Below are 25713 nucleotides of genomic sequence, written 5' to 3'. Positions count from 1 at the left end.
GACTGAACATAGTCTCTTGGGAATTAAATTAATAAGCTTCTCAAAACACGCTGTGAAATTTTTTATAAAAAAAAAACAATTTGTATTTCGAAAAGGAAGTAAGAAAGAGCAAAATTATATTTAACATTTTTGTTTGAGTTGCCTAAAAGAATACCTCTCTGAAATTAATGACGTTACTTCGGCATACAAGAAAAAAAAATGCTTCCATTATCAGTAATATTCACAACGTGTTTTTCCTCTAAATCATTAAAATCCAATTTTTGCACCAACACTTTCCGTTCGCTTTATACGAGGCAAGTATCAGAGTTCAGTATAAAATCTGTCCTCATTAGTACGTTGGCAAAGAATGCCCTTCTGCACTAATATCTTTGCAATATCGTCTATGTATTAAGTTCGTCCAAAAGGGGCTTGAAATCACCTGACGATCGGTTCCAAGTTTCAGGCTGCAGCTGACCTACATGAAAGAAAACTTGGCAAATATTACATGCACGGGTTCTTGGAAAGTTAGACTGAGGAAAGGGCATCTGCTTGCACAGTTGACTTCACAAGAAGAATACATAAAAGGATACTTAGACACACTGAAAGAAACCTCATCTTCAGCATGTTGACATGGTAACATCCTTGTTATATATCTGCCTATTATAGTTCCACGCTTGTGATTATACACCATCATACCTACAGAATTCTGTGAATCCAAATCTAACGGAAAACTATGGATTTTTTTTAGTGCAACAGAAATACTTAGCATACTTTTCTCCAGACGAAGTAATGACAGCAGTATGGGATGAAGATAAATGCACACAAGACGAACATCATGGTTATCGGAAGAAAAATAAATAAGGTAAACGTGCTAATTCGAAATGAGACAGTAGAACAAGTGGACAGCTTCAAAAACTTGGGGTGTACTGTAAATACAGTACATGAAATCAAAAATAGTATAGCAATGATCAAGGAAGCTTTTAATAGAAAGAAATTAAATTATGGTTTATTTAACGACGCTCGCAACTGCAGAGGTTATATTACCGTCGCCGGTGTGCCGGAATTTTGTACCGCAGAAGCTCTTTTACATGCCAGTAAATCTACTGACATGAACCTGTCGCATTTAAACACACTTAAATGGCATCGACCTGGGCTGGGATCTAACCCGCAACCTCGAGCATAGAGAGCCAGCGATATACCGACTACGCTACCAGGCCGATTTAATAGAAAGAGAAGTATCTTCTGCGGACCTCTGGAAAAATAATTAAGGAAGAGACTAGTGAAGTGCTTTGTGTGGAGTGTGGCATTGTATGACGCAGAGAAATTTACATTATGACAAAGTGAAGAAAAACGATTAGAAGTATTTGAAATGTTGATATGGAGAAAAATATGAAGTGTGAAATGGATAGATATAATAAAAAATGAAGCTGCGTTGGAAAGTGTGGGTGAAGAAAGAATAATGCTGAAACTGATTAGGAAGAGAAAAAGAAATTTGCAGGGTCACTGCCTAAGAAGAAACTGCCTACTGAAAGGTGTACTGAAAGGAATGGTGAACGGGACAAAAGTTCGGGGCAGAAGAAGGTATCAGATGATAGGAAATATTAAGATATATGGATCGTATGCGAAACTAAGAGGAAGATGGAAAAGACGGAAGATTGGCGAATGTTGGATTTGCAGTGAAAGACCAGCCCTTGAGCAGAGAACTATGAATGAATACATATTCATTGTTCATTGCTATAGAGCAACGGTTGGTATGGCTGAGCGTGAAACGAGCGGGCTAGGGTTTAAATTCTCTGGGAGAAGTTACTTGATTCAGGTTTCTTCCAGGGTCATTCATAGCTTTCTGCCCAAGGCCAGATCTTTCATTGCGAACCCAGTATTCCCTAATCTTTCCCATTTCCTGCCTTTCTCTTAGTCTCCACATGCTACCCATATACAGTGGACGCCCTTAAGTTCGACAGAAAACAAGTTCGACATTCTATAATTCGACTGCTTACGTAGGAAAATTAGACACGCCCCTATACGGGCACTAAGAAATGGGTTTGCCATTTGAATGGGAATTGGTTCTGTGTCTTGTAGTGATACTTTTGTTAAAGGAAAACAGAATATTTTATTGATTAGGACATTCATATTTAATCACTGATTTTAAATTAATGAACTCTTCTTTTTCTATTTGAGAATTGTGCCGTTTGTGAGACGGAACTGTCGAAACCCACTGTGGTACTAGAAGCGCATACACAAGTCTCGGGGCGGGCAGGAAATGCAAGTACAGTACTGTATTCGTTGATGGATAACCAATAAGAATTTGTATTCATTTCACCACACTCACTACCCTTATTGAACTGAACTTTCAATTCTGTTCAGTCGAACTTAGGAGAGTCCACTGTACTATCTTAATGTCGTCTATCACCAGATATATTCTTCAACCCCGAACTCTTCTCCCGTTCACTATTCCTTCCAGTGCAGCCTTGAGAAGACTTTTTCTTCTCAGGCAGTGGCCCAGCCAATTCATTTTTCTCTTTCTGATCATTTTCAGCATTATTCTTTGTTCACCCACTCTTTGCAACACAGGTTCATTTCTTATTCTGTCTACTTCACACACTCCATTCTTATCCATATCCACATTTCAAATGCTTCTTTTTCCAGAGTTTTCCCTCGTAAAGAGCAAGCTGAATAACTTTCGGCGCTGGATCCTGGACTCATTTCGCTGGCATGTATGTATGTATGTATGTATGTATGTATGTATGTATGTATGTATGTATGTATGTATGTATGTATCCAATACCTATCCCCGTCGTATCCCGTATATAGCGGATAGATGGCAGGACTGTGACTCATTTTTCTAGTTGCACACCACTTCGGCGGGCCACGCTATACATTATGTGTACTAGGGTGAGTGAATGTGTAAGTGTAGTGTATGGAATGAGTAATGATGAAGATGAGGAGAGGAGAAGGGGAAAACCAGTGCCGGCACGTAGTCTACTCCTGTCGAATAGTACCAAGGGGGCCGCCAGGCTTAACGTCCCCGTCCCACGGACGAATCACTATCATATGCACTGTGGAGAGGCTTCGGATTTAACCCAGGCACATTGGTGCACAATCTAGTGATTAGAAGTTGTGCACCGCCATCTTTCCAAGTCCCGAGGTAGAAATTTTACATGAAAATTTGTGACCCCGCCGGGGATCGAACTCGGACCGCTTAGTCTGGAGGTACACACGGCACCACAGAGCTAATTCGGCGGCATTAGGGCCGATTGTACAGGGACATCATTTTATTTTTACTTCAATTTTTATTGTATCTGAGTTTTTGAATGTACTTCACTCCCACCCCTTCTACTAATGAAGTTCGAACTGTCCTCCACACAGAATCAAGGCCGCATATAGTAAACAGCACTGAGTTAGTGAGTATAGTGCGTTCCAGAAATATGTTCGCGTTTTCCAGTGACGAAAGAGCTTTCAATATTGAATCATATTTTCGCACAGGTACTATCCGTTTGCCTACGTCGCATCCCGATTTCCCCCACCTCCTTCTGCTCGCCCCTCTGTAAAAGCTGGGCTGTCTTAGCTCTTTTCTAAAAACATTAATTTCTGCTAGGAATTGGACATTTACGTAATATTATACAGCTGTTCAAAATAACTTAAATAAAAGGGTCTCGTTCAGTAATTAACTGTCACATGATTTCCCCCCTTTCTACGATTCTGCGGCATAACCAGTAGATAGCATGTCTGAGTAATTTTATCTGTGTGGGTCGGGCAGAAATGAAGATTGAATTTACAGTTTATAGTGTACTCTTTTATAGAGTAGGTACAGAATTATTTCAACACGAGTTACTAGTACGAAGAACGAAACTGGTAATTGGAATTAGATGCAATAGTGTACAGTGCGATAATATGCACAACAGAACTGAAGCCTGTATCGAAATGAACGGCCACCACTTTAAAAAATGTGTTTAAATATCCATATTATGATTACTTTTCAATTTAACTTCATTCTCTATATTGTACGCTAATGTGCTGTAGACAATATAATATACACTGCATAATGAATACGTTCGCATGGATAACTCAGTTCGTGAGTAAAAACACTTATTCTTAATACAGTACTGCATTTTCATTAAACAAAAACCTAATGAAAATTATCGAACTCAAAATCGCGATATTTCCTAGTTAACGTAAATGGATGAACTACTTTTCTTTCCTCCTATACCTAGTAAAGTGATTTGTTTGTATATTACGCCAGTATCATCGAACTCCAGTTGTGGAAGGGGGTAGCAAACTGTGTTTCCGGTTCTCTAAAGGTATAGCCAGGTTAATATTAAAAATGTTAGTAAAAATAAAATGATGTCTCTGTATAAACCATTTAATCTTAGATCAGAGGTTAAATTGATCCTCGTTCTAGCTGAACTTGGAATTTGTCTTAAACTAAACCCAACTTTGACTGAAGAAATTTCTCCTATTAAGTTTGATGATCCAAATTCAGTTATTTCTTTTCTGATTGAAATATACGAGTGGCAGATTGTGCAAAAATAATAACCATTATTATTATTATTTTTATTGGGTTATTTTACGACGCTGTATTAACATCTAGGTTATTTAGCGTCTGAATGAAATGAAGGTGATAATGCCGGTGAAATGAGTCCGGGGTCCAGCACCGAAATTTACCCAGCATTTGCTCGTATTAGGTTGAGGGAAAACCCCGGAAAAAACCTCAACCAGGTAACTTGCCCCAACCGGGATAACCTATAATTATATTATGTTTATAACAACAATTATTATTAATGGATATGATAGGTACGTTCATAAATTTTCAATTACCTGTATTACTAAACGAAAATTGTCGTTTTATAAAGCTTTATTATGTTTAGCAGTATCAAACACCATAACATGATAACAATTTGGAGAACGGTCAACCTTCTTCTTATTGTCCGCCATTATTTACAATGCACAAAACAAACCAGTGTCTCCAACAGAGTGTACGGAAAGCCGCCAAAAAGTAGTTGGAAAGTCGCTACATTTTTCATTATCAACAAAGAAAGATTAAATTTTGTCACTATAGGGTACTAGAAAGGTCGCTAAATCCCTATTTAAGCAATATAAAAGTTTAAAAAAATTGTCGTTGAAAAAAAGTTAAAGTCGCTAAATTGGCAACACTGAACAAACCTGTACAACATGGCCCGCGCATCACATACTTCACCTGTTTATGCGATGTTGCCAAATCCTTTTCAGGTGAACTTAGATTGCATTTGAACCAAGTAATTTGATCGCAGAAAAGTTTTATACAATAGAAGAAGTGTCTGAAATTGGTTCACTTTCCGATCTTCGACCAAAGTTGATCTTTAGTCAGGGAGTTTTATACAATTGGGCCTCAGACGCTAGTTAACTATCGCAATTGATGAAGCGTAGTAAAATAAACCAATTATAATTAAAATACATAATATTCTCTAGACGACACGGGTCTGTGGTTAGCTTCATACAAAGCAACGGCTTCTTACAGCATTAGGCACTTCTTTCCTCTTCATATTCCATACCTACTATAAAATGAGAAACGTAGCAAAAGTGAAAGGAGACGGAACGAGATTTTAGTAATATTGCAGGCCTCAAAGAGACATCGCTAGTGATTGGTAGCAGGTGAGGCCTATTGACAAGGGGGTATTCCTCTCCAACTCGGTCCAGTTGCTTTATTCCGCCGGCAGATACTCCTTTGTCTCCGAACCATCCGTCTTCGTACAGCCGTCCCTTTCACAGCGATGACTGAGATGTGACATCGACATTATTTCGTGTCTGTAGCGTCCACCTTAAAGCAGAACTCACCAGCCACAGTCTTCTGAGGACAGATTATAAATAATACAGCGTAAACCAGTGCAGCAAAGTTTTATCAAGAACTCCAATGTATTCCTGATGTTATCCTTAAATAGCGTTTTAAATGTACAGAGGCATCATTTTATTTTTACTAACAATTCTAATATTAACCTGGCTACCCCTTTCCACGACGTCCTTCGTACTAGTAACTCATGTGGAAATAATTCTGTACCTACTCTATAAAAGATTACCTGACGTACTGTAAATTCAATCTTCACTTCTGCCCGATCCGAAAAGATAATAGTAATATGCGTTACAAAAGCGGTATGTTGAAGTTTTCATGTTCGAGGAAAAGTTTTTTTTAATTTCCGAGAATTGAAAGAAAACATACCGCTCGTGTATCGTACATTATTTTGTGTGAAGATCGTTTATTACATACCTGAAAGAGGAATTTCTAATTAGTTGGAATGAAATCTCCATCTTGGTTTCTGTTCAATGACGGCAAATTTGCAAAAAAAAAAATATATATCTATCTTCAACATTGTTCCTTTAAAATGTTTTCTGTGTTTACTATACTCCAGCAGGCTGTGATATACGTCTGTCTTTTTTTTCGCCCAGTCTATAAATGCGAACTTAAAACAAACGGTTTCCTTAATGTTACATGCATCACGAATGCAGTAACTTTAGTGGAGTTGTAGAGTTTACTTAATTTTTGCAAATATTTAAAAACAATAATTAACAGTACAATTTAGGTGAAATTGCAGTGGTAAGTTTCCAATTTATAATTATTACTATATTGAACGTCTCTAAAAATAATATGTTAAAAGCCTAAAGCAGTAAAATGAACATATCATTTAAGCGGTAAGAAGAGGGAAATTGTTATGTGTGTTAGGTTGGGAATACTGAATGTGGAATTTTAGACTTACCGCGGATTGGTTTTGTGCGGAAACCAAGCAAATACGCACGATCTCGCACAAAATTACTTAGACATGCTATCTACTTTCCATCCATGTAGTTACGTTGTAGGGTCGCAGAAAGGAAGGAGGGGTCTTTTATTTAAGTTATTTTAAACAGTTGTATAATATTACGTAGACGCCCAATTCCTAACAGAAATTAATGTTTCAGAAAAGAGCTAAGACAGCCCAGCTATTAGCCTTTACAGTGGGGCGAGCAGAAGTAGTTGGAGAAAATCGGGATGCGACGTAGGCAAACGGACGACAGTACCTGTACGAAAATATGATTCAATGTTGAAAACTCTTTCGTCACTGAAAAACGCGAATATATTTATGGAACGTACTATACTCAGTACTATTTAGTATACCGTAAGACACTTTGATTGCATATGCGGCCTTGGTTCTGTGTGGAGGACGATTTTAAGTTTACTGGTGGGAGTGAAGTACATTCAAAAACTCAGGTACAATAAAAATTGAAGTAAAAATAAAATGATGTCCCTGTAGAACTGCGATATTGATTTTTACTCACATCGCAATTATTTTTGTTTCGCCCCGTCCATTATTTCCTAATTTAATTCGTGACATTATACCATCTTCCGTCCTTTATTTGTACGTTATCACTTTTCTATTCTATTCCATTCTATCTTATTTTATTTCATTTTAATATTTCTTGTTCTTTAAGTAAAATGTACAGTCTGATCCGTTTGGGTATGAATAATATTAATTTATTATTATAAAGCTGTTATGACAGCAGGAAAAATTTCTTGCTTGTTATATTACGATTAAAAGACGGGAGTTTCCATATATGACAATCAACAATGCATAATCTGAAAGGACAAATGAAAATCGTAGATGATTAAAATGGCTACTACAAATCAACAGCTGTTACAATGTGTTCTTTGGTATGCTAAATTTGAGAGTGTTAGAAGAGTTGAAAGGAAATTTCGTCGTGAGTATGGTGTGTGTAATGTATCTAAATACGATTCCATAATGTTGTGGTATCGAACATTTGTAGAAACAGGTTCTGTGTTTAAAAAAAAACATGTATGTAATGTATGTATTTGAAGAGTCCACTGGAAGAATGATGGATGTCACTTTCTTGTCGAAAATGAACCAAGACTCTCCAGTAATGATCGGAAAATCAGAGTTAAGCTTTGAGCGTTAAGCATTGCAAACTTTCAATTGCTTCTCCCGCAAAATGTATTCCAAATGACATCCATCATTCTTGCAGTGGACTCTTCATTTATTTACAATGCAAGTGGGCAAGCACCCGATGGCAGTGGTATACACAATATAACCAATACACATTAAAATTACAATACACAATACAATTATACAATACACAATACAATTTAACACAATAATTACAATTAATAATAATACATAAAATAAACTAATTAATAAGTGAACCTAATTTTACAATACACTCTACATATGTATAGGCTCTACATAAGTTTCACATAGGTATTGATAATAGTCTTTCACTTTACTCTCATCTCATTGTAGTGGCACTATGACGCATTTCACTGACACTCTATAACATATTTCACTGACATTATAGAACACATTTCATTTACACTATAAATTATCGGAACTATTCACTGCACTGTAAAACCATAACTTCACTGACTCACCACGCTTTACAACAGCTCAAATAAGACAAATACTTACACCCTTATGCATACTTATAAACAGAACTACATTTAAGCTAAACATTTCTAGTCTAAGACCCTCTTACACGCTATTTTAAAATAATTTACAATTCAAACCAAGGGAGTAACTCGTCAGGCTAAATAAATACATGTCACCTTAAAAAATTAAATTTTAAATGTCACCTTAATTTTAATTTACACTTTATACACAACTTTTTAAGTTATTCTTGAATCTCCTTAAGGAAGGACAGCCCTCAAAGAACGCTGCAGGTAGGTCATTCCAATAATTTATAGTTCTATTTAAAAATGAGAATTTACCTACATCCGTTTTCTGTTTCCTACATTTGATTTTAAAATTAAGATCTTCCTACCATAGTAAGTTGTACATGCAGGAGGTCGCAGGCGAAACCCAGTACGAGAAGCAGCTATCTCTTGGCTTGGTCCCCAAACTCACCAGATCTAAACCCTCTTGACTTCTTTGTGTGGGGTTTTGTTAAGGACATTGTCTATTCACGGAAACCCAGGAACATTGATGATCCGAGAGTAAAAATAACTCAAGCTTTTCAACAAATCACCCCTCTTATGTTACAACGGACATGGGCTGAATTGCGTACGGTTCCCAGTAATTAGTATTGATCACAATATGCATTCCCAGAGTTTTATAATGTTTTACTTCGTTCTTTTTGTTCATTTTCTTGCACTTCTATGATGGACGTGGAAAAGTGTTCATTACATTTACTATTATCCACTATAACAAATCACACTTTTCTTATCGAATAGCGAATGTTCCCGATGTTTTGTTTTATTTTCAAAATAGGATACTAATACTGGGTTATTTACGTACGTCAGATAGTCTTTTTTATCTCTTATAGCAGATAACTCGTCAGTGATATTCAGCATGACGCGGAATGACAAGAGAGATGTCAGGGAATTTAATACGTCATCGTGACAGAGATCCATGTCGCTATGGATAACTTCCACGCGACCTTTTATAACTTCGCTGTTTCAGAGTTTCGAAATTGACAACCAGGGAAGCTCTGTAGATGAAACAACCTGTTGCTCCTGGTGAATATGCAGCACACCATACACTCCATCGCTATATAAGCTTTAAGAAATACGCGCTACATGAAAATTCATACCAGGAACACGGGTTTGTTAAAATTACACGCGGCCTAGTTTGAGAAGAGACAGAATTCCCATTATGTTTTAATCTGTCATATGTACTTTCATTTGTTATGAAATGAAGATGCTTGTAGAAATATGTAACTTACATAGGAAAAAGATAATGGCAGTTGTGGAAGAGTATGATATCAAGGTATGTTTGTTGTTATTTTTAAGTAAGAATATTTATGTAATATGATATTTTAAATGTACCCATGTATAAACACAGCAAATATACGTTTTCAGCCACCGGCGTGGCTCAGTCGGTTAAGGCGCTTGTCTGCCGATCTGAAGTTGCGCTCGGGCGCGAGTTCAATCTCCACTTAGGCTGATTAACTGGTTAGGTTTTTGCCGAGGTTTTTCCCAACCGTAAGTTGAATGCAAGGTAATCTATGGCGAATCCTCGGCCTCATCTCGCCAAATACCATCTCGCTATCACCAATCTCATCGACGCTAAATAACCTCGCAGTTGATACAGCGTCATTAAATAACCCACTAAAAATATATATATATATATATATATATATATATATATATACGTTTTCACATCTTTGCGGACTATGGGATAAGAAATAGTTATTTCCAACGTTTCAGAACTACATACATGTACCATCATTATGTTAGATTGGTGTGATCAATGGCGACCTTTGATCTCACGACCAGGTGGGGCACAAAAGAGAAGATAGTTCAAAAGTTATTTATGATACAATTTCGTAAAGATTCTCTTTCTGGTACGAAGCCTCATTTGACAAACACACGAGGGCCAAAAAATAACTTTACGAATATGTATCATACAATGCTTTTTCTACGATAGCATAAATTTTCATTAAATAATATTTCAAGTTTAAGAGGTTATAAAATCACTATGGCATGGCTGTCTAAACTCAGAACCATTAATAAATAACTATTCATGGAATGACAGCCTATTTCATTCATGATCACGATTTCATGGCCGTCTAAACCGACCATACTCAACAAAGCAGTTAGGAAAAGTTGAAGGCTATTTCTTGTTGAAATGAGTAGTTTACTACATATAACTTCAGAAAAAATAATGATTAAAATTTAGATATAAATGTTAAATTTCTTACTTATTTGTGTCACGTGTAATAATGTAAGTAATTAAAGATCTAGGTAATGCATTAAGTTCTTTGTAGTTTGTACATTGAATATTACATTTTCTTTGGCAGTGCGTAAAATGAAAAGCAGTGTGTGAAGTGATTACTTCCTTCTTTTTTACGCACTAGCGTTTTAAAGGTTCACTTTACACACTAATAGGAGTGTGTAAAATGCATCTTTACGCGCTATCGTAGAAAAAATAATTAATAATCAAAAGATAAAAAAACTTACCTATGACTTCTGGCTTTTAGGTCCTAATTCCATTGTTATTAATCTGTACTCAGATTAAACCTTTACTTTGTAAATATGTTACTTCTTTTTGAACGGATGGGAACACCTACAGTATATTCAGCTAACACACAATAGCACACATACAATCAGGTATTCCAGACTTTTATTTTTTACAGCTGGTCATCACATTGTATAGTTAGCGAGGGAAGTTGCCATAGCAACTGTTTTCATTTTCTCTCGGTGGACTTCGCTGGCCTTACATTAACATTGCAGCCTGGCCTTGTTTTGAGAACGAGGAGAGATTCTTCATTATTCTTCTTGCGTAATGTAGCCTCTCAGAATGTCTAAGGAAAATATATAGTAGACGCCATGACAGTTCGGATCTCTCGCAAACCCCCTCTCTCCTTGTCTCCCTCTCTTTTGACTTTATTCCACCAGGAAGAGCAGCAACTTTAGAACCCAACTTTTATTGAACAGAATCCATCATTCGAACTGCCTGGGAATTCATGAATAATATTCTTCGTGAAGAGGAAACACTATCGCTTTGCCAGCACACTTTCCAAGTTACAAAGCACAAGAACTTTTTGTGACACCGCAATCGAAACTTCGATTCTATAGAAAGATCGTAATTCATGTCTGTCGAGCGGGAAGGAAGAGAAAAATTTATACAATTGTTATTCCTACTTCATTGATATTACTGCTTCAGAAATCAGATCTATCGCTAAGATACAGTAGTCGACATTTTAGCTTCGGGTAACATTATTTATTATTTATTTAGGTTATTTATTTATTTATTTATTTATTTATTTATTTACTTATTTATTTATTTATTTATTCATTTTATTTATTTACTTATATATGGAGGGTAGCTGCGAATATATTGAATAAGCAGTCGTGGACAGCCGATAAGGGGTGGTCCTCCAGCTTGGGGGTTGGGCGAAGGGCTAACAATCCATCACCGTAAAAAATAGCTTGTTACGTATCCCTATAATAAGCCTCGGAATAGGACTGATTCTCTGGCACGACCACAGCAAAGGAATAAGGATTTGAGATTTGGCACTTGGAACGTAACTAGTCTTTATAGAACAGGAGGGGTAACATTAGTAGCAAAAGAACTAGCTAGATATAGAATAGACTTCGTAGGAGTACAAGAGGTTAGGTTAGATGGGAATGGCATATCACAAATAGGAGATTACTTGTTGTATTATGGGGAAGGAAACAATAATCACCAATTAGGAACAGGATTCTTTGTTCATAAAAGAATAAAATCAGCAGTAAAAAAGGTCGAATTTATCAGTGACAGGTTATCATATTTAGTACTTAAGGGTAGATGGTGCGACATCATAGTTATAAATGCTCACGCCCCTACAGAAGAGAAAGACGACCTTATAAAGAATAGCTTCTATGAGGAATTGGAACATACTTTTGATCAGTTCCCTAGATATCACATGAAAATTTTATTGGGGGATTTCAATGCTAAAGTAGGACGGGAGGATATTTTTAGACCAACTATTGGAAAAGAGAGCCTACACGCAATTAGTAGTGACAATGGAGTTAGATTAGTCAACTTTGCCACATCGAAAAATTTAATTGTCAAAAGTACAACATTCCCCCATAAGGATATACATAAATATACTTGGACTTCTCCAGATGGATTGACACACAACCAAATAGATCACATCTTGATAGCTAAACGGAGACATACTAGTATAGTAGATATTCGAACTTTCAGGGGTGCAGACTGTAATTCTGACCATTATTTGGTGATTGGAGAATTAAGAGAAAGATTATCAGTAGCCAAGCGAGTAGAGCAACAAGTTAATATTATTAATTCAATATTCTGAAATTAAAGGACGAGGAAGCTAAGCAAAATTATCAGGTCGAAATTTCGAATAGGTTTGCCACTTTAGAAAGTTCCGACGAAGTTGAGAAAGAATTAGATCTTAACAGCGTCTGGGAAAATATCAGAGATAGTATCAAAATTGCAGCTGAGCAGAGCATAGGTTATTATGAAACTAAGAAAAAGAAACCGTGGTTTGATGAAGATTGTTGCATGGTAGTAGAAAGAAAAATTGAAATTCTTACAGGATCCAGTCGAGGAGAAGAGAGATAATTATTTCAATGAAAGACGGGAAGCAAGTCGTACACTTAGGAATAAAAAGAGAGGTTACTTGAAGGAAAAACTAAATGAGGTAGAAACAAATAGTAAGAATAAAAACATTCGAGATTTATATAAGGGTATAAAGGAATTTAAGAACGGATATCAGCCAAGGGTAAACGTGATCAAGGATGAGAATGGTGACTTGCTTGCAGAATCTCCATCAATCCTAAACAGATGGAAAAACTATTTTGCGCAACTACTAAATGTACATAGACCAAATAGAAATGTTCGGGACGAAATTGAAATACAAACTGCTGAGCCATTTATACCCGAACCCAGAAGTCGAAATTGCGATAGAAAATCTGAAAAAGTACAAGTCTCCAGGTATCGATCAAATTCCAGCAGAATTAATACAAGAGGGTGGGAGTGCATTATATAGCGAAATTTATAACCTTGTACTTGCTATTTGGGAAAAGGAAATTGTACCAGAACAATGGAAGGAGTCCATAATTGTACCTATTTTTAAAAAGGGGGACAAAACCAACTGTGGTAACTTTCGAGGAATATCACTTTTGTTGACGTCGTACAAAATTTTGTCCAATATTCTTTTGAGAAGATTAACTCCGTACGTAGATGAAATTATTGGGGATCATCAGTGCGGTTTTCGGCGTAATAGATCGACTATTGATCAGATTTTTTGTATTCGACAGATAATGGAGAAAAAATGGGAGTATAAGGGTACAGTACATCAGTTATTCATAGATTTCAAAAAGGCATATGACTCGGTTAAGAGGGAAGTATTATATGATATTCTTATTGAATTTGGTATTCCCAAGAAACTAGTTCGATTAATTAAAATGTGTCTCAGTGAAACATACAGCAGAGTCCGTATAGGTCAGTTTCTATCTGATGCTTTTCCAATTCACTGCGGGCTAAAGCAGGGAGATGCACTATCACCTTTACTTTTTAACTTCGCTCTAGAATATGCCATTAGGAAAGTTCAGGATAACAGGCAGGGTTTGGAATTGAACGGGTTACATCAGCTTCTTGTCTATGCGGATGACGTGAATATGTTAGGAGAAAATACACAAACGATTAGGGAAAACACGGAAATTTTACTTGAAGCAAGTAGAGCGATTGGTTTGGAAGTAAATCCCGAAAAGACAAAGTATATGATTATGTCTCGTGACCAGAATATTGTACGAAATGGAAATATAAAAATTGGAGATTTATCCTTCGAAGAGGTGGAAAAATTCAAATATCTTGGAGCAACAGTAACAAATATAAATGACACTCGGGAGGAAATTAAACACAGAATAAATATGGGAAATGCGTGTTATTATTCGGTTGAGAAGCTCTTATCATCCAGTCTGCTGTCCAAAAATCTGAAAGTTAGAATTTATAAAACAATTATATTACCGGTTGTTCTGTATGGTTGTGAAACTTGGACTCTCACTCTGAGAGAGGAACATAGGTTCAGGGTGTTTGAGAATAAGATGCTTAGGAAAATATTTGGGGCTAAGCGGGATGAAGTTACAGGAGAATGGAGAAAGTTACACAACGCAGAACTGCACGCATTGTATTCTTCACCTGACATAATTAGGAACATTAAATCCAGACGTTTGAGATGGGCAGGGCATGTAGCACGTATGGGCGAATCCAGAAATGCATATAGAGTGTTAGTTGGGAGACCGGAGGGAAAAAGACCTTTAGGGAGGCCGAGACGTAGATGGGAGGATAATATTAAAATGGATTTGAGGGAGTTGGGGTATGATGATAGAGACTGGATTAATCTTGCACAGGATAGGGACCGCTGGCGGGCTTATGTGAGGGCGGCAATGAACCTTCGGGTTCCTTAAAAGCCATTTGTAAGTAAGTAAGTTGTAAGTAAATTTATTTACTTATTTATTTATTTATTTATTTATTTATTTATTTATTTATTTATTTATTTGTTTATTTATTTATTTATTTATTTATTTACTTATTTACTTATTTATTTATTTACTTATTTATTTATGTATTTATTTATTTATTCATTTTATTTATTTATTTATTTGTTTATATATTTATTTATTTATTCATTTTATTTATTTATTTACTTATTTTTATTTACTTATTTACTTATTTATTTACTTATTTATTTATTTATTCATTTTATTTATTTATTTGTTTATTTATTTATTCAATTTAGATTTACTTATTTATTCATTCAATTCAAATGTATTTATTTATTCAATTTAAATTTATTTATTTATTTAATTTAAATTTATTTATTTATTTACTTTATTTAAGTTGAGTTATTTTTTTATTTAATTTAAATTTATTTATTTTATTTATTTAAATTTATTTATTTTCTTTATTTAAATTTATTTATTTATTTACTTATTTATTTATTTGTTTATTTGTTTCTTTATTTGTTTATTTGTTTTGTTGTTTATTTACTTATTTATTTATTTATTTATTTATTTATTTATTTATTTATTTATTTATTTATTTATTTATTTATTTATTTATTTATTTATTTATTTATTTATTTATTTATTTATTTATTTATTTATTAGCTATACTCTTGCGCTTCGCTGCACTTGTTAGAAATAAATATAAAGTAATTACATAATTAAAATATGACCTTTGGTCCTGGAAACGTTTGTGTTTGATAGAAGGATAAATCGTTTAATATGTTACTTAATTTAAATTGTAATTAAAATAACAGTAGGTGCGAAGTATAGGGAATCGTGTAGAACCATTTTCTAAAAACTAAAAATAATACCCATGACTTGTCAGTATATTTTTTCATTAATAATCTTCCTCGTATGTAATCGTGAAAGCTTTGTAACTAATTCAACAGTTTATAGCATAAGTACTTTACACAAAATGACTTTCATACTCCATCGGCAAGTCTATCGTGCTATCATAAATGAGTGCGTTATATGTCAGTAAAAATTTTTAATAGCCTCCCTATAGGTATAAAAAATCGAACTCAAAACATAAGATTATTTACAGCCAAATCAAATAAGTGCCTAATTTCTCACCCCTTCTATTCTGTAGGTGAATTCATGACATTCAACAACGCTCCATGAATATTTCTATGTTGTACTAAGTATCGATACTAGACCCTTGTGTTGTACTAGTAGACTATATTGTAAAACTCTTCTGTATATATTTCAACCAGACTGTGACTATAATTAAGGCTTTATAGTACTGTTAAGATTTTTTTGACATGTTCCATATTCTGGCTCTGAAGCGATGTACGAATACCATGGACTGTAAATAAATACAATATAATACAATACAGTACAATACAACGAATGATTTGGGTCATTACGTTAATTAAAGTTTGTACAGAAACTTAATATTTGGAATTTGCTTAGCAATGGCTGTAGGCCCACTGCAGTACAATGCATCGAACAATGTTGGACATTTTTGCTCATGGACATTCAGCAGTGGATATTTTCCTAACTGGACATGTTTGTCCATGGACACTTTTTCTTGGACATGCTGCAATAGAAATGTTTGCATGTGAACATCTTTTCCTCTGGGCGTTTTGGAGTGGACATTTTAACCTGGAAGCGAAAAGAAACTTCTGTTCCAACAAGACATCAGCATTGATCTCGCATTTATAAAAGTGTTTTACCGGATGCAATTACGAAGTTAGAGAAAAGCGGTGCGACACTAGATCATCCATGGTGACTGTCAAAGGCACTGGAAGTATCGGGGCCAAAAAGTTGGCTGTTAGTGAAAAGTATAAGCGTGTGATTAGTGCCAATGCGGAGCTAGAAAAACTTAAATGCATTTGTGATGGTCTGAAAGATGAACGTTCTACTTTTACTGATATGAAATCATCCACAATAGCATGTTTTATGTAGTATGCTTCAATCATTTCCGATTATGTAGAAATATTTTTCCCTAAGATGAAAAAGTCCTCTCTGACAGGTTGCTGACTATAAGGGTTGAGAACTCGAAACAAATATATTGTAGTGACGTGTACCCAAGAAAAGTAAGAGTAAATACTGAAATATGATACAGAGGTGTCCTGAGTAGCCTATATTAAATCACCACTTCGATGATTTTACTGTCCAGTGTCGTAATATTTTTAAACGTATATTTTCATTACTTTACTACCTATTTCCTGAATTTTAAGTGCTTATTTGCCTGCCTATTTTAACCAAAATAAATTCCTGAACTTCCAAGCTCTGTTAATGGCAAACATGAGATGAATGTAAATTTGTTTAATCCTATTGTATGCCTTGAATATGTTATGCATTATTAAAGATCTTTGTTCTAAGATTTTTTCATCAAATAAATATTTCTTAACTTTTTGTACTTTTTAAGTTTGTTGACATTTTTAAGTTCATTTTAAATATTTTAAAATTGAAAGAAGAATAATTTGTTTCACTTTGTTTGCAGCATAAAAACAACTCGCTCATTCTTAACCCGTTCTCAAGTGTTATGGTACCACTGGTTGCTCTTTCTTCAATTGTTATTCAGTCTTATTTCTCAGGCGGTACGATGATCGGTTTTCTTGTAAACTCTAGTTTCAAAGTAACTGAATATTACAATGAATTACTGATTTTATATGCTTATTAGTTACTCATTTGATTGAAATGTGTCTTAAGTCTTTATTATTTTTTTCAGGTCCTCTATGTAGAACGCCAAGACAAAGCTCATTTCACTAAAGGTAAGAGAAATCATTATAGGTTCAGGTATAAGGCAATCGATGATGTCTCTCATTTCATATTCAAAACTCGAGTACAATTCTAATAATTGTTATGAGAAATTGTTATGCGATATACATGTATTTTTGTGGTGGCAATATTTGCAGTATGGAGAAATATGAGGACAGGGCTTTGGTCAAATTTCTTGCTCCAACTCGTTTTCTTGAGTGCAGAAGCAATCGCTCCCTTGATGAGCTTCACATATCCCTTTCGCATCACCATTCAATTGGCTAAGTGAATTTAGCAATTTCTAGGAGCTGATAGAAGGAGATTACCTCTGAAAAGATTTCTGTCAAATTCCGAAGGTAATGTATGTAACATATGCATACAGGGTTAGTTAAAAGTCCCGCACCACCTAAATAACTTTTGAAGCATACGGTTCAGTGATATGAAACTTGGTATGTGAGGATAACCATATGCTAAGAACTCAATAATGGCATTTCCGAGTTTTTTGTACTTCCGGTTTAACCGGAAGTAACTCCAACTCTCTTATTTTAAATGGAACACCTAGTATATATTTTTTATTTTTGAATAGTGCTCATTAAGAAGTTTTCAAAAAGTACCCACGCTCGATACTTCTGTACAAATTCAGTGTTTCTAAGTCAAGAAAACAGAAAAGTATATCGAATATTAAAATAATAAAATACTTCTTCCTTAACAAAAACAAAACAAAGCTAGCTCACCTTCTAAATTATGTGTTCAAATTGGTAGCCCTCAGCTGCTTTACAAAGTGTCACTCGATCATAGAAACCATTTAAGGAATGATTTAACCAGGCTTTCGGAATATCTTGCACCACTTTCATTTTTATTTAGCAACACTGAATTTGTACAGAGGTATCAAGTGTGGGTACTTTTTGAAAAGCTCTTAATGAGCTTTATTCAAAAATAAAAAATATATATTGGGTGTTCCATTTAAAATAAGAGAATTGGAGTTACTTCCGGTTAAACCGGAAGTAGAAAAAACTCGGTAATAGCATTATTGAATTCTTATTATATGGTTATCCCCACATACCAAGTTTTATATCACTGAACCACAAGCTTCAAAAGTTATTTAGGTGGTGCGGGACTTTTAGCTAACCCTGATTTAATTTTATATAAATTTCTACCTCAACCCTTTTCCTCTTTTTCTCCACGCCATATACAGACAGTGTTTAATTATACAGGATGTTTCTGTAATGGTTGGACAAATTTCGCAAATGTGTTCTTCACTTAAAATTAATATCTCTGTCGTTGACACATGTTATATGCATTTCATATGAATTCAGTTGCTCATCATGTAAGCAACAGTATACGTCATTGTAATTTTGCTTTAGCTAGCATTTACAGTGCATACAAAAATACAGGGACATCATTTTATTTTTACTAATATTTTTAATATTAACCTGTCTATACCTTTAGAGAACCGGAAACACCGCTTGCTCCCTCCTCCAAGACTGGAGTTCGATGATACTGGCATAAAACACAAATCACTCTACTAGGTATAGGAAGACATCCATTTACGTAAACTAGGAAATATCGCGATTTTGAGTTTGATAATTTTCATTAGGTTTTTCTTTAATGAAAGTATAGTACTGTATTAAGAATAAGTGTTTTACTCACGAAGTGAGTTATCCATGCGAACGTATTCATTATGCGGTGTATATTATACTATCTACAGCACATTAGCGTACAATATAGAGAAAGAAGTTAAATTGAAAAATAATCATAATATGAATATTTAAACACAATTTGGAAATGGTGGCCGTTCATTTCGATACAGGCTTCAGTTCTTTTGTGCATATTATCGCACTATAGACTATTGCATCTAATTCCAATTGCCAGTTTCGTCCTTCGTACTAGTAACTCATGTTGAAATAATTATATACCTACTCTACGTACTGTTAATTCAATCTTCACTTCTACCCGACCCGATAATATAAAATTACTCAGACATGCTATCTACTGTCCGTCCAAGTGGTTATGCCGCAGGATTGTAGAAAGGGAGGAAATCACGTGACAGTTAATTACTTAACGAGGCCCTTTTATTTAAGTTAAATTAAACAGCTGTATAATATTACGTAAACGCCCAATTCCTAAGAGAAATTAATGTTTTCAGAAAAGAGATAAGACAGCCCAGCTTTTACAGAGGGGCGAGCAGAAGTAGGTGGGGGAAATCGGGATACGACGTAGGCAAACGGACAGTACCTGTGCGAAAATATAATTCAATATTGAAAGCTCTTTCGTCACTGGAAAACGCGAACATATTTCTGGAACGTACTATACTCAGTAACTCAGTACTGCTTACTATCTGCTGTCTTGGGTCTGTGTGGAGTTGGAACTTCCTTAGTAGAAGGGGTGGGAGTGAAGTACATTCAAAAACTCAGGTACAATAAAAATTGAAGTAAAAATAAAACGATGTCCCTGTAGAATCATTCGCTATACACTCAAATAAATAAAGGAGCATTGTTATCAAGATAACATAATATGCTTCTTCAGATATACAGTATTTTGTGCACTTGACTTGTCAATATTGGCCTAGCATATGATTTGCTTATGTATAAGATACTGTATATGTATTTCTCATACAGTGCTTATTATGCAGTTGTGTTCAATCTTCGTACAAGCCACTACACTGGAATCGTGTGATTTTTCATCCTCTGTCATAGACTGTTCAACACATCGTAATTTGTACTTCATTTTAATATTTTACAAGCATTTTATCGATGTTTTAAATTAAAAAAAATAATAATTTTAGATTTCACAATTGTATTATTTCACAACAGCTGTTTGCAATTTGTTCAATTTTAACAGTGTTTCACATTACATTAGATTACACACATGCACACTTAAATAGATGTATTTATGTATTCATTGGCATAACTTCTGAAGATGATTCAGTCGAGTCGAAAACGTTAAAATATTCATTAAACAAAATGTGTACAAATAACTTCTAGTTAATTGTTCCAAACAGATAAGCATAGACGGACGTTGTGTTTAACTTAATAAAATAGCTTATCGGATTTCCATATGGTTTTTTGTACTCATTTTGGTTACTAGCTAAAGAAATCAATAAAACTTAACTACGTATTTGAGTGAGCCACGGTAATAATATAGCCCTACTTAAACTGTATTTAGTCCACATAAAGTGTTCATTTTATACTATACTACTTGTGGCTTGTGCAGCAAATGCTGCAAACTAAGTTCATTACTTACTTACAAATGGCTCTTAAGGAACCCGAAAGTTCATTGCCGCCCTCACATAAACCCGACATCGGTCCCTATCCTGTGCAAGATTAATCCAGTCTCTATCATCATATCCCACCTCCCTCAAATCCATTTTAATATTATCCTCCCATCTACGTCTCGGCCTTCCCAAAGGTCTTTTCCCCTCCGGTCTCCCAACTATCGCTCTATATGCATTTCTGGATTCGACCATACGTGCTACATACCCTGCCCATCGCAAACGTCTGGATTTAATGTTCCTAATTATGTCAGGTGAAGAATACAATGCGTGCAGTTCTGCGTTGTGTAACTTTCTCCATTCTCCTGCAACTTCATCCCTCTTAGCCCTAAATATTTTCCTAAGCACCTCGTTCTCAAACACCCTTAACATATGTTCCTCTCTCAGAGTGAGAGTCCAAGTTTCACAACCATACAGAACAACCGATAATATAACTGTTTTATAAATTCTAACTTCCAGATTTTTTGACAGCAAACTAGATGATAAAAGCTTCTCAACCGAATAATAACACGCATTTCCCATATTTATTCTGTGTTTAATTTCCTCCCGAGTGTCATTTATATTTGTTACTGTTGCTCCAAGATATTTGAATTTTTCCACCCCTTCGAAGGATAAATCTCCAATTTTTATATTTCCATTTCGTACAATATTCTGGTCACGAGACATAATCATATACTTTGTCTTTTCGGGATTTACTTCCAAACCGATCGCTTTACTTGCTTCAAGTAAAATTTCCGTGTTTTCCCTAATCGTTTGTGGACTTTCTCATAACATATTCACGTCATCCGCATAGATAAGAAGCTGATGTAACCCGTTCAATTCCAAACTCTGCCTGTTTTCCTGAACTTTCCTAATGGCTTATTCTAAAGCGAAGTTAAAAAGTAAAGGTGATAGTGCATCTCCCTGCTTTACCCCGCAGTGAATTGGAAAAGCATCAGATAGAAACTGACCTATACGGACTCTCCTGTATGTTTCACTGAGACACATTTTAATTAATCGAACTAGTTTCTTGGGAATACCAAATTAAATAAGAATATCATAAGTTCATTAGTAATAAGTTCATTAGACGTTCAAATAATTTTTTTTTCAGATTTATTTTCAATGAAGAATACCAGACATTTTGATAGTTATTTGCTTCCATAATAATGAAACATACTTCCTCTGAATGTTTTTTTTATGCCAAATACTTTTCTTGAACTCATCCACCTTCAATTTTTTAGGTTCAACGCGAAAACGCAAGTAACAATGTCAGGACGTTCAGTGGGTTTCTCATTTGTGAGTAAAGCAATAGCTATTTCAGGTCATTGTGGATTGTAGGTGAAAGTAAATATCTACACCACACCGCCATAATGTATATGAAAAAGACCCAACCCCACTTGATTAATAACTATACAAATATTTGATTTTTAATAACAATATTATTATCACGTAAGTTTTATAGTTTTATATATATATATATATATATATATATATATATATATATATAATAGCCGCCACTCAATAAATTATAGAAATGAAAATCTAATTTAAGATATTCTCTACATTTACTTATATAACCCCAAAACGTTTCACTTTCATGTCATCAATATAGCATTAATATGTATAATTAATGAAAAATAGTTAATCATGGCATTAACTATAATAATATTATTTCATTTCTAATGGTAATAATGTCATCAAACCACCTCAAGTTTTGTAGATTTTAATATCCAATACATAGCTGTACTTTATATTATTTCAATGTACCGAAGTACATATGATATTTCCATGCAGATATTCTGCGTCATCATACGATGAAAGAGTAATGGAACGGAGAAAAATTCTCTCCGGCGCCGGGATTTGAACCCGGGTTTTCAGCTCTACGTGCTGATGCTTTATCCACTAAGCCACACCGGATACAACCCCGGCGTCGGACAGAATTGTCTCTGATTGAGTTCCAACTCTTGGGTTCCCTCTAGTGGCCGCCCGGGGTTGTATCCGGTGTGGCTTAGTGGATAAAGCATCAGCACGTAGAGCTGAAAACCCGGGTTCAAATCCCGGCGCCGGAGAGAATTTTTCTCCGTTCCATTACTCTTTCATCGTATGATGACGCAGAATATCTGCATGGAAATATCATATGTACTTCGGTACATTGAAATAATATATGATATGCGTAAATCACGAAGTGATTTAAGACGGCGCTTATTCCGTCGGATCCCGGCCAACTAGCCACTCATAACGAGTGCACCTCAGCACATGTGTGGACTTCGGTCCTATGTTCATAGACATCTATGACGTAGTGCAGAGGGCGGCCACTAGAGGGAACCCAAGAGTTGGAACTCAATCAGAGACAATTCTGTCCGACGCCGGGGTTGTATCCGGTGTGGCTTAGTGAATAAAGCATCAGCACGTAGAGCTGAAAACCCGGGTTCAAATCCCGGCGCCGGAGAGAATTTTTCTCCGTTCCATTACTCTTTCATCGTATAGCTGTACTAAGAAAATTACACACCGCAGAATCAGACTTGTAAATTATTCTTAGTGAGTCTTGAAGTTCTTAATAACCAATTGAATTTCAACTCTAAATATATCAGCAATCCTTCAGGTCATGGCCTTCGTGTAACAGCCTATTGTTTATTGTAGTGTGTTTGTGTTTTGTTTTATTCTGAAAAGCCATTATTTCTCAAAACTGACGACAGATAGATTTTGGAAAATAGGAATATAATGTAGGAAAATTAACATTTCACTGAAAACTACTATTTTTCTGAAAAACTCTGGGTTCCAAGCTTCAAAATGAGGGATCATTTATTAAAATCCGTTCAGCCGATTTCCCGTAATTTCCATTACCAGTTCAAATTATATGTATATAGACTTTAATTTATTTTTGTCCACGGAACGTAAACGAGTTATCTTGTTACTAATAATAAAACTGTAACCTGAATATTTCTGGTAACAAGTGCAGCACAGCGCACGGGTATGGCTAGTAAATACTGAATGAAGTCAAGGTTTTGCAATGTAAAAGTGTCAATGGAAGTTTTTCTTCTGCAACATTGGTAAATAAAATAATAAAATTATATTATAGGCCTACATTTTTTAGCACGAAAGCCACTTTTTCGTATTGATAAACTACAGTCCTTTAGGTGTAACGTCAGAACAGTAATTTCGTAAGTGTATGGAAAATGTATTAAACCAATTTCGTATAGCCTACTATGTTTACCTATGAATTATTTCCCAGTTCACCTGGCTTTCCCAATACAGCGTTTAACAAACAGTTTTGTTTGCCGCTTCACGCAGCATATAGTAAACATAATCAGAATAGCATTCCATGGCCTTCATAGCAATTGAAACAATTGCCAGCTGTTCCTTGAACATGAAACCGGTCAGTGGTTTAAAACACAGGAATGTGAGAGTAATTGGTTGTAAACATGTAATATTTTTCAACTGGATATGTGTGGTTTTTACAGTCCATTGAAATATACTCTGCATTTTTAAATATTTCAAGACCTCAGAAGAGAGTAGAAACCATTGTAATGCGACATTCGTGTAAAAAAGAACACTTCCCCGGCATTGTAGACGTGAATTATGAGAGTGGAAAAGGAAGAGTGAGGTTAAATCCGTCCAGCATGGTAGTATTTATGCCATAAAGCGCGTCTGTGTTATGGTTTATAAAATAGTTTTATATGCTTTTCTCTTTTTCCTCCCCGTCGACAAAATAAAACGATAAAAGAAGACTTACCCCCAACTTGTGTGTGGGTTGCAGTCCATTTTGTCTCCCCACTGATCTCTCTGCAGGGTTGTGGTGGCGTTTTAAACTTATAATTTATCTGATCCCCCCACCTCCTCTCTTTTTTTCCATTTTGCTGCCAAATGCTTTCTTTTGTTATGTGAAACTTAAGAAAAACAAAGAGCTGACATAGGAATAAAAAAACGAAACTTTGAACTTGTTTGTTGTTGTAAGTAATTACTGGATGTCTGAAAGCAGTTTTGAATCTGGGTCAAGTTCAAGTGGCCCGTACAGGAACATAAAATTCGACGGTTAAACAAAACTGATTTAACTTTTGATCCCGAACCCCCCAGTACCATGACGTTTCTGCGATTCGAATATCGTAATAAAAGCAACATCTCAAGTTTTATGTGACAGTAATGAAGGAACAGGCTGAACGTTCAGTTTTTATGTCTGGGAAAGTTCATGTGGGTCACAACAATGCAAGGGCAGACGAAATAGAAACACAGAGGGCATCAAATCTATACTAATAATTCATCTGTAGCCAAAATTTTTCTCGTAATTTTCGATTTTCCAAAAATAATTGGTGTTAACATGTATAATTAACCATCCTGAAACCGAAAATCGCTTTTTTGAAATTTTTGTTTGTATGTCTGTCTGGATGTTTGTTACCTTTTCACGCGATAATGGCTGAACCGATTTATATGACAATTGGAATATAAATTAAGTTCGTTGTAACTTAGATTCTAGGCTATATGGCATTCAAAATACTTTATTTAAAAGGGGGGTTATAAGGGGGCCTGAATTAAATAAATCGAAATATATCGCTTATTATTGATTTTCATGAAAAATATTACATAACAAACGTTTCTTTAAAAATAATTTCCGATAAATTTTACTCTATACAAAAGTTTGATAGGACTGATATTTAATGAGATAAATGAGTTTTAAAATTACAATAACAACGCCATCTAAGGCGCTGTACTGAAACAAAAACAAATGACTTCGTCTATAAGGGACCTTGGACAACAACATTCGAAAGCTATTAAACATAGCCTAAGAGAATGTTTCTGTGTTTGTATGAAG

General features: G+C 35.0%; 1 protein-coding gene across 3 annotated transcripts in view; it reads left to right on the top strand.

Moving 5' to 3' along the window:
• LOC138704605 (aminopeptidase N-like) overlaps window positions 1-25713 on the top strand; it is a 962131-nt gene that overhangs the window by 607124 nt on the left and 329294 nt on the right. For all 3 annotated transcript variants that reach the window (XM_069832678.1, XM_069832676.1, XM_069832677.1), the window contains one exon: window positions 17628-17670. The gene's annotated coding sequence lies outside the window, so the exon portion shown is untranslated. The remainder of the gene's footprint in view (window positions 1-17627; window positions 17671-25713) is intronic.

This window comes from Periplaneta americana, chromosome 8 (assembly GCF_040183065.1).
Source record: "Periplaneta americana isolate PAMFEO1 chromosome 8, P.americana_PAMFEO1_priV1, whole genome shotgun sequence".
In the NCBI taxonomy this organism is placed as follows: domain Eukaryota; kingdom Metazoa; phylum Arthropoda; class Insecta; order Blattodea; family Blattidae; genus Periplaneta; species Periplaneta americana.
The sequence above is the reverse complement of the archived record's forward strand: the minus strand, read 5'-3'. Positions and strand labels throughout refer to the sequence as shown.